This window comes from Leucopleurus acutus (genome assembly GCF_964270905.1).
Source record: "Leucopleurus acutus genome assembly, chromosome: 8".
NCBI classification, from domain to species: Eukaryota; Metazoa; Chordata; class Mammalia; order Artiodactyla; family Delphinidae; genus Leucopleurus; species Leucopleurus acutus.
The window spans coordinates 23,336,143-23,344,914 of record NC_139151.1 but is presented as its reverse complement, the minus strand read 5'-3'; positions in this window follow the sequence as shown (position 1 = coordinate 23,344,914).

Here is an 8,772-nt window from a genome sequence, read left to right as displayed (position 1 = left end):
CTGTGACAAATGTGGGCCACATGGACCCTGGAATGTATTTGGGTTACACGTAGTCAAAGTCTTATATTTAAACATGTATTGAATGCTTACTGAGTTTCACAAAGTTAAGATAGAAATGGAACTTCTGAGGCCACATGGGTGAGCTGATAGCACAGATATACAGTTCCTACAGCTTCCCAGTATTACAGTCACCAACCGAAGGTTTGAAATATCCTGGCTGAGCAAGAGCTCTCCCTCATCTAAGCTTTCCCTGCTGTCTATGCACAGCCAGTAGCTGGTTTGTGATGTTGCAGGGTGGTACTGAGGGGAACCTTGAAGTTACGACCTGGGTATCTTTAGGGGAAAAAATCTTTAGGAAATATCACACTTTTAATTATTAATTATTTAAAATAAAGTTGTTAACTCATAAAAAGAAGAAAACTAAATAATTCTACTAATAACTAACAACACATTCTAGACACTAGAAATAATAATTGTAATTTTATTAATTATAAAGCAGTCACTTTTTCAATAAATAGTACTCAGTAGTAACTTAATAAGTAAAAATACTAATGCTCAGGGAGGGTGTATACTTGTCCAATGTTGCAAAGCTAATAAGTTGTAAAACTAGTTTTAAAACTCAATCAGGCTTAGCTTCCAGAGTACTTAAAAATCATCATGCTATGTTACCAAAAAATGATAGTAATAATGCACTTTTTTCTAAATTGTGTTTACAGTGCATATTTAATAGAAAGAATCCATAAGTAAAAAAAAAAAACAAAAAAAAAGAGAAAAATAATTTGTCCTTCTACTCCCAGACATAACTACTGATAATATTTTGAAGTACTGTATTTTCCTTCAGTCCTATTTCTTTGCTTCTTTGTATCTTCCTAACTCAATTTTAATTATTCTGTTTTGGTTCTCTTTAAGTTTATTCTCAATCAAGTAGAACAAGTCCCAATATTTAAAAACCAAGAGACACTACCTTGTTACTTCTCTGAATTACCAAATGACAACACAGAGCCATCGATCTCCTTGTTCTGCCTTTTCTCTAAATCAGCCTGTCTCTTCTCTGATCTCCCTGAAACCACAGACCTCTGAATTACTCTTCCCTTCTCAGTGCCTGAGCGGCCTGTTACACTACTAGAGGCTCTTCCCTCAGATACAACTAATTAATCCCTCTAGGCTGCCAGGAGAGGTAAATGATTCAACAACCTGAACTTTTCATAAAGCTAGACCCATAGACACCACATTCAGACATGACAAACCATGAAACAATATTTACAAGCCAATCCAAATGAATTTATTTACAATTACAATAAACCACAAATCCTGATTAATAGCATGGGTGATGAACATGAGTTTTCAGGCAATGGTTTAAGATCTAGGTGGATTTGAATTTTGATCCTAGCCCTACCGCCTTCTACCTTGCTTAACTTCTCTAAGCCTCAAATTTCATCCTCTGGAAAATGAGAGTAACCGAAAAGTAGAGATAAATGTTCAGGGCTTCTATGGGATTAAATTAAATAGCGTATGTGAAATAGCTAGAAAGAATCAGGGTTTAACAGAAGTTAGTTCACTCACCTGTTAAAGAATTATATTGTTAATTAAATGTATCACTTGTTTTTCAAGAAAGTAAAATGGTTTAATGATATTGAGAATAAATATATATATGTCAAGATATATTGAAGTATCATGGAGATGTAAGGATGTATTATTACATTTTTTTAATAATTTTAATTTTTCTTAGTAAAAGTCATTAAGCATATGTAAAACTACAGAATGAATGTGGCACTTTCCAGATTCATGGTAGCTGAATATCATTAATAGCCAATTTAATATTTCATGCTTTAATTACAAAAATTTTCATAGGGGCAAAAATACTTACCATCAAATTTAACCTTCAACCACACGATCTTAGTTAATCACCATTAATTTGTCCTAACTACTCCCATAATGATGTGCCTCTAGTTATATATTAGCTCATTTCCCATTACAGTCAAGAAAAACAGTAAAGAAAGTGAAGTGACAGGTTCATAAAATTCTACCCAGTACGGCAAAATAAGATATAAGACCTGCAGCCATAGAAAATAGGAATGAAGTCATAAATAAACACAAATAGCCATATTATTTTTAATAGATCTTTATTGGAGTATAATTGCTTCACAATACTGTGTTAGTTTCTGTTGTACAACAAAGAGAATCAGCCATATGCATACATATATCCCCATATCCCCTCCCTCTTGCATCTCCCTCCCACCCTCTCCCTCCCACCCTCTCTAGGTCATTGCAAAGCACAGAGCTGATCTCCCTGTGCTATGCTGCTGCTTCCCACTAGCTAACTATTTTACATTCGGTAGTGTATATATGTTGATGATACTCTCACTTCACCCCAGCTTCCCCCTCTCCACCTTGTCCTCAAGTCCATTCTCTATGTCTACATCTTTATTCCTGCCCTGCCACTAGGTTCATCAGTACCTTTTTTTTTTAGGTTCCATATATATGTGTTAGCATATGGTATTTGTTTTTCTCTTTCTGACTTACTTCACTCTGTGAGGTTGGGGAGGATTTTTTTGAAAAGTGACACATCCTTCTTGTTATACACAATGAGTTATGAATGGAAATCTATAAAAAAATGAGGTGCCACAGCAGTTGCCAGGGGTTGCAGGGGTGGAGAAGGATGAATAGGCAGAACACAAGGATATTTAGGACAGTGAAAATACTCTGTGTGATATACAATGGTGAATATGTGTCATTATATATTTGTCCAAACCCATGGAATATACAACACCAAGAGTGCACTGTAATGTAAAGTATGGGCTTTGAGTGATTATGATGTCAATGTAAGTCATCAGCTATAACAAATGTACCACTCTAGTGGAAGACGTTGATAACTGGGTAGGCTATGCATGTGTGGGGGCAGGAGGCATAAGGGAAATCTCTGAACCTTCCTCTTAATTTTGCTGTGAACCTAAAACTGCTCTAAAAAATAGTCTTCTTCAAAACAAGATGTCAGATCAGTGAACATGGACATTCTGTTGCTATATGTGTTTAGGGATTTGTAACAATAGTTACTTGAGGTGAACAAAATAGGGAGGAACATGAGATCAGAACAGATAAAAAGAAAACAAAGCTCAGCAAAAATAAAAATATAAAATAATATTTACAATAGCCAAGACATGGAAGCAACATAAGTGCCACCCAACAGATGAATGGATAAAAAAGATGTGGTATATATATATATATATATATATATAATGGAATATTACTCAGCCATAAAAAGAATGAAATAATGCCATTTGCAGCAACATGGATAGACCTAGAGATTATCATACTAAGTAAAGTAAGTCAGACAGAGAAAGACAAATATCATATGATATCACTTACATGTGGAATCTAAAAAATAATACAAATGAATTTATTTACAAAACAGAAACAGACTCACAGACATAGAAAACAAATTTATGGTTACCAAAGGGGAAAGGGGTGGGTGAGGGATAAATTAGGAGTATGGGATTAACAGATACACACTACTATACATAAAATAGATAAGCAGCAAGGATTTACTGAATAACACAGGAACTATATTCAATATCTTCAATAAACTATAATTGAAATATATATATATATATATATAACTGAATCCCTTTGCCATGCACCTGAAACTAACACAGTATTGTAAATCAACTATATTCCAATAAAATGTATACATGTATAATAATAAATAGAGATAAGTAGCCTGTGGACAACTAAAACTCAGACCTTGTGTTTTCCTTTGGCCAACTTTGGCTGTCATGCCATTTTGACCCACTTTAACAACTTTAAGAGCAGATTACTGCAAGACTAGACCAAGACTCCCAGGGAGTCACATGGGACACCTTCCTGCTGACACTGCACCCTGCAGAGTAAATGTAAAGGCTCGTGGATCTAAGTTCCCCAGGAAGATTCAGTGACCCAAGGAAAGAGCTAGCAGAGCCTACCTCACTCACCTCAAGACGCTGTTTCCCTCTCTTGCCCTTAGCTGATGTTTCCCCTTCTTGTTCTTTGTACTTCCAATGTCTGCAAGAGGATATTTGCTCAGAAAATGGTTCTGCAGCATGATATGGGATGTGACGTTCATCCTACCAGGGTCTAGGTGACAAGTGTGATAATTAAGACTGGAAGAAATGCCAACAGCAAGAGCAGACTGGAATAAAAGACTGATTTCTTTTTTTTTTTTAACATCTTTACTGGAGTATAATTGCTTTACAACGGTGTGTTAGTTTCTGCTTTATAACAAAGTGAATCAGCTATACATATACATATATTCCCATATCTCTTCCCTCTTGCATCTGGTCTAAGCTGGTTGCTTGCCTGTCTGGTGAGAGCCTCTGCAGTGTTAGGAGCCTGGCTTGTAATCGAGTGTTGGCAGGAGAGACCTAAGACAAATAAATTTCTCTTTCAGGGCAGATATATGATCCACATTGCTCACTGTGAGGCACTGTCCAGCCATGCCTGGCATCCATGTGAACGGATGGCTTGTGACAGAAGCTTAGCATTTGAGTCAAGATAACAGTTTGCCAGCTCCAGAAAGGAACATTTACTATGTGACCAGAACCTGCAATAAGCCTTAAGGTGCTTTTCTCCAAAGATACTGTAGTTTAGCACCCATGTCGAAGCACAAACCAAAATGAGAAAAATTAGGAAATAGAAATCCAAAAAAATGACCTCGCAATGTTCCTGAAATCATTCAAAGGAAAGAAAATGTTTGAAAGGATGTGGAAACTGGTTTTTCACTTTGGAAAATGGGCATACACTCAACCTGAATATTAAAGTTCCAGGGAAGAAAGGACAAAATTTTATTTTGTTTTCTTCGAATTCTCATCCTCTCTGCACCTTAGTCTAAATTCAGTGGAGGAAAAATTTACTACCCTTTAAACAGAATCTCTTTCCTCTGTCAAGTTGTAAATTGCTTCAAATAGTTTTTCATGGTTTTTAATTTTACCAACATGACATTGGAAATTATTTATGGCTTATCACACCTGAGACAAGAGTTCTGGAGATACAAGCTAATTTAGATGTAAAGTAATTTCTCCTGAAATAAAAGTTTGCTTCCTAGTCACGGAAAGATTTATCTTGGCTCTTTCTAGGTCTTGCAAATAAAATGAAAGTCCCAATGAGACTTTCTCCATTCAAATTTTAAGGAATCTAGAGCTAGAAAATAAATGCAAATCACAGTAAGAAAAGCCTCAACACATATGGATTAATTTATTTATAAATCACAGGCACACTGTATGAAATATTGATTCACTCAGAAAATGTATATGTCTTACGCCTCGAAGCTGGGGGATTGAAGACCTTGGGTCTCTGGTGTATGTCACATGCTGACATGCTATGATGTGCTTTTAAACAAAACACATTCTGTATGTCATGTGTTTTGTTTAAAACAGTGATTAGTGTAAATTAAATAAGAAATAAGCCACTAAACATGAAATTTTATTTCTGCCTAGCAAAGTAGCTAAATCTTATTATAAAATTAATTATTACCATGGACCAGAGCTGGGTAAATAAATGTCATGCATGGCACTGTGGTCCATCCTGCTATTCAAAGGCAGCTTCCCCACAACAAGACTTGTTAATACAAAGGTGAAACCTAAGAATGCCATTAAACAAACACAGAATGGTGACAGCTTATTTTTAAGTACTTAGGTATTAAAGCATTTGTGGCTGAAGAGAAAATGTCCCCAAAGTCAGTTTCCCTAAATATAGCAAATGTTACATTTATCCTTGCCCACTGATTTCTTTTTGGGGTCAGAAAGGATGGAAGGAGATTTACTTCACTGCCCAAGATATTGTTCTTGGTTTGTGCCTGTCCATCTAAAAAGCTTTGGGCAAATCATTATTTGCTATCACAACTCCACAAGATCTGCAGCATTGTCAAATTATGCAAATGATTTTAAACAGTAAAAGGAGATAGACTTGCCATTTAATGGTAGCTAACACTTACTGAAAACATACAATGTGCCAGGTGCTATGGTAAGGGCTTCATAAGTATTATCTTATTTAGTCATTAACCACTTGAGGGATCCCATACTGTTAGAATTATTATCTTATTCTATAGATGGAAAAACAAAAACCAGAGAAGTTAGGCACTTCTTACTGTCAGATAACACAGTAAGAGACAGCACTGGGGGCTGGAATCTAGATTGGCTATCTGTCGATGCCCTCGAGGGCAATGCAAACCATTTCTACAAGTTGATCCAATTCAGCCTGTATAGATCAAAATGATTTGCTTATTTGACTTGATTAGCCCCCATCAAGGAAATGCCTTACTTTATGTAAAAATATACGTATACCAACAGAGATATATTAATAACTTAAATGATGGTGATTTGTAATACTTAAAGAAAAATCTCCACTTGACAAATTAATCCTAAAACCTAGGGCTCTTAACTTGAGGTCCAGGTCCATCCATGTTGCTGCAAAAGGCATTATTTCATTCTTTTTAATGACTAATATTCCATTGTATATATGTGCCACATCTTCTTTAGCACAGAAAACTCTGCTCAGTATTATGTAACAACCTAAATGGGAAAATAATTTGAAAAAGAATAGATACATTTATACGTATAACTGAATCACTTTGCTGTACACCTGAAACTAATACAACATTGTTAATCAATATTGTGTTAAAAATATAAAATATAAAATAAAAATATATATAAAATAAAAAGTTAAAAAAAACCTTGAGGTCCAGAGATAGTATTTAGAAGTTTTGTGAACTCCAAAAGTGACATGCAAAATTATGGGCCCATAGCTTTTTCGCATTCTAAGAGGTTTAGAATTCCACAACAGTAAATAGCCTCTGGTCAGGTCAACTGGGAAATTCAGAGAAGCGGGGAGAAGAAGGGTGAGAACTGTGAAGGATAGAGGGTCCTAGAAGCTGCACTGAGTGACCTCCATGAGGAGGTCAAACAACAGCTGGCCACAGCTTCCTTGCAGAGGATGTGGAGATGTTACAATAGCTCACATTTGATGAGTGCTTACCAAATTCCAGGCACTAAGAATTTTACATTTTTTTGTCATGATTCACCTGAGGAGTCAGATGCCAGAGCCTTCACCTCATATCCACTTTGCAATACTGTCTCATGCTGAGAAGTTGGTTGTGGGTGATGTGAAAGGGGTGGGGGGACTGATTTATTAGCTGATAATTAGCACACAGTTACGAACATCAGCATCCTTTGGCCTGATCATTGCTTTTCCCTTTCCAGGAAGAGAGAGACATGTGCTCCTGGCATAGGTTTGTGAGATTTATTGCCAAATGCCAGCTAAGGGGCTGGCTGGGCTTATGGGAGGGCTGGAACTTACAAGGGGAGCATGGCAGCACAGGGGGGTGATAAGTGGGATCTGTTAAGGAAAATGTGGGAATGGATAGGTGGAAATAGGTCAGTTAGAGGATTTAACTTCAGTGAAAACAAAGGGTGAAACAAGTCTGTTCCAAAGAAACACTGTAGATTTAAATATGAAAGTGTATGGAGATCCTGATAAATGAGGCTGATTGAAGATTTAAAGGAGGACAGAATCAGATGGTGCTGAGAATGGAGTGAAGTTGGGGCAGGAGGTGGGGGAGTGTCGAAGTTCAGAGCAGAGTAGTGGAAATATTCTTGCTGGGACACTGGGGAGACTTTCTTGCTGCATATTAACCACATTGCTCCCACCAATGGGCAGTTCTTGCCACTTCTAAAGTGACAATGTGAGAGGCCAGGAAGCTTTCTACCTGGCTGCAGGGGATTCACCAACAATAGAAAACACCTTATATTTAAGCTGTTGCCCTGATTCCTGCAGCCAGCTAGGGGCTGTTGTTACCTCTTGTGAGTCGCTGTGTTACATAAACATCATCATAACCTGCCCAAGGTCACACAGCCAGTATGTGGTAGTGTTGCTGGGATTTGAGCTGAGATCTATCTGTCTCCAAAATTCACATTCTGCCCAGGACATAGCACTTCAAAAGAGGCCCAGGTGCTATCAAATGTCAGAAGAGTAAATAGAAATATGCAGTGCTGTTTTCATCAAAATAGAATCATTATTGACCAATATTGATTAGTCATTCAGAATCTGAGCAATACCTCTTCAAGCCCCTGGGAGCTTAATAGGAGGAAGCTTGGGCTAAGCTTCCCTACATACATATCTCATTTTGAATGTTTCTTGACTATTTTTTACAAATTTCATTACACTACTTCCTTCTTATTTTTGTCATCAGTTGTATTATTAAACACAAGATCTCTTTATATAGGGACATTTTAGTGCTATGGATTTTTGATTATACAAGTACCACACAGAAAATCCTAAAGTAGCTATTATGGAACAGGCATCTTTTTTATTTTCGGTACAAATATTAAGATAAATATAAAATAGGAAAAACCAAATTCCTTCCCTAGAGAAGTCTGCTCCATAGGGTTCCACAAAGAGTTCTTGCATGGACAGTGGTCCAGAAAGCCTTGGAATAGTTTTTCTGACCAATTTTAAAGATATATTGGGCTTCCCTGGTGGCGCAGTGGTTGAGAGTCTGCCTGCCGATGCAGGGGACACGGGTTCGTGCCCCGGTCTGGGAAGATCCCACATGCCGCGGAGTGGCTAGGCCCGTGAGCCATGGCCGCTGAGCCTGCGCATCCGGAGCCTGTGCTCTGCAACGGGAGAGGCCACAACAGTGAGAGGCTCGCATACCGCAAAAAAAAAAATAAATAAATAAAAATAAAAAAAGATTTATTAACTTTGCACTGTAGGTAGAGATTTACACAAAAGATGACACACAAT